At 39.4% G+C, this 2500-nt stretch overlaps 1 protein-coding gene across 3 annotated transcripts in view; it reads left to right on the forward strand.

Annotated features, from left to right (window-relative positions):
• The window catches only part of LOC144958385 (solute carrier family 22 member 10-like), a 40526-nt gene that overhangs the window by 11852 nt on the left and 26174 nt on the right, over positions 1-2500 (forward strand). The gene's annotated exons all lie outside the window — the stretch shown is intronic.

Consider the following 2500-nt stretch of genomic DNA (forward strand, 5'->3'; position numbering starts at 1 on the left):
ACCGGGATAGACTCTGTATCATAGTTCTTTATCATTCAATGGACTCAATAACTAAAGTAAATTACGTTTCTCGTTTTAACAGTGAAATGGCGGACAGAAATATATGGGAACAACTCCTGTCTGTTGAGCCGGAGAACAGCTCTGAAGAGGAATCTTCATCTGAAGAAGATTTATTTCAGAATCAGTTTGACGTTGAGGATGGTGAAATGGACGAAGCAGTTGGTGGAGATGATGATGATGATGATGATGATGATGATGATGATGATGATGATGATGATGATGATGATGATGATGAGGATGATAATGACTTGCAGACTGCCAGCTATACCGAGCTATCGCCTGTGGTTGCAACCAACACCGAGCTGTTGTCCGTGGTTGCCAACATCGCTTCAGATGCTGGCTGCTACAAGTCACGGATGGTAGATTGGAGTAAGACCAAACCTGCAGCTACCAAAACGCCAGCCCGCAATATTTTGAGGTTACCTCATGACCGCACTCCTGCAACAGGACATGTGGAGACACCAGAGAGCGCCTTTCTGCTGTTTTTCACGGCGTTCATGATTGACGAGTGCGTAAAATAACACAAATATTGAAGGGAGGAGGGTGAAAGGCATGAAATGGACAGTCTGCACAAGGGATGAGATCTCTGCCCTTATTGGGTGCTTGCTGTATGCAGGCTCCAGGAAGGAAAACATGACAGATATAAAGATGTTGTTCGATGTTTTGGATGGACTGCAAATTTTACGGGCTTGTTTCTCTCGGAACCGTTTTTCGTCTCTTTTGACTTACATGCGGTTTGACGACAAGGACACGAGAAGCCAACGAAGAGCCAGGGATCTGTTTACTCCAATCAGGGACATTTGGAACAAGTTCCAGATTGCCCTTCAGATGCACTATGCGCCGGGAGAAGCCCTCACAGTAGACGAGCAACTTGTCAATTTCCGTGGTCGTTGTGCCTTTCTGCAGTATATCCCCTCGAAGCCTGACAAGTATGGCATCAAAATATTTTGGGTGTGTGATGCCGCCAACGCCTTTCCGTGCTACGGCATACCATATCTTGGAAAGGGAACACAGCCCAAAACAGCCAGCAGTGTTGGAGCATCTACTGTTCTAAACCTGGTCAAGCGCTATTTTCAGTCTGGAAGGAACGTCACTTGTGACAATTACTTCACAGACTTCGAGCTGTCCCAAAAACTGCTGAGCCAAAAGCTAACTCTTGTGGGGACAGTAAGGAGGACAAGACGTTTTTGCCTCAGATATTTAAGGACAAAAAGCATCTCTCCCTTCACCAATCCATGTTTGCATTCAAGGACAGCACCACACTGGTGAGCTACCAGACCAAACGGAACATGAATGTAAACCTCCTCAGCACTAGGCGGACGTGACGTCAGACTGTGGAATCCTATTTAGCTAAGGGAAGTGTGATTGCCAGATTGGCATTTTATATCTTCCTTACGATGAATATATCCTTTACAACAAGAGATGAAGTGAGAAGGAAAGTGCCAGAAGACAATAGAGAATACACATTTCGCGGCGGTGATGGGGGTTTGAACCCGCGACCTTGCTGGTACGACAACTCCGCCTGGCCGGGGAGAGCGTGACTCTACCGTATGAGCTATCCACGATCCCCAAAAAGATTCCCGACTACTGTAGATCGCGGGTCCAACACACACAATACACAATCCCCGCGAAGTAAGACCAAGCTGTTTGTAATCATGTTCCATTAGAATTAGAGTTTAATGGGCCCGTTGAGCTTAACTTCGTAATACTTAGGGACATTGTTGATACACCTAGTATGGAAAACTGGTTTATAGTAAAATAATTACCGCCAGGTCAGATTATTCCCCAGCTTCCCAATAGCGGGCAGAGTAATTAAAAGGTAAAACAACGAAGTTCAAAAGAGGAGACGGAAAAATTAAATTTAATAATTAATAAATGAATAACTAAAAAGATATCACAAAACAGGCCACCTCTATTCGCAATGGTACTGCAAGTAGTAGATATCATTCATTAAAATTATTTGCAGTAGATAGTACTGCAAATGCGGGTTCGTTTTTAACGTCATTTTTTGAGATTTCCGTTAGGAATTGGGTTATGAAACCTGCAGATGATGCTGTGCGTTTATTTATTTTTTTAAACTCGCAACATCACCAGCCGAATATAAAGTACCAACACACAAATTATTATCAAATTAATATCATCATCATCATCATCATCATCATCATTATTATTATTATTATTATTATTATTATTATTATTATTATTATTATTATTATTATATTAGTATTATTATTATTATTATTATTATTATTATTATTATTATTATTATTATTATTATTATTATTATTTTATTGTTATATTATCATCGTCATCACCATTATTATTATTATTATTATTATTATTATTATTATTATTATTATTATTATTATTATTATTATTATTATCACCATCATCATCTTCATTATTATTATTATTATTATTATTATTATTATTATTATTA

This window comes from Berghia stephanieae, chromosome 12 (assembly GCF_034508935.2).
Source record: "Berghia stephanieae isolate SIO BIC M18660-M18661 chromosome 12, UCSD_Bste_1.3, whole genome shotgun sequence".
NCBI lineage: Eukaryota > Metazoa > Mollusca > Gastropoda > Nudibranchia > Aeolidiidae > Berghia > Berghia stephanieae.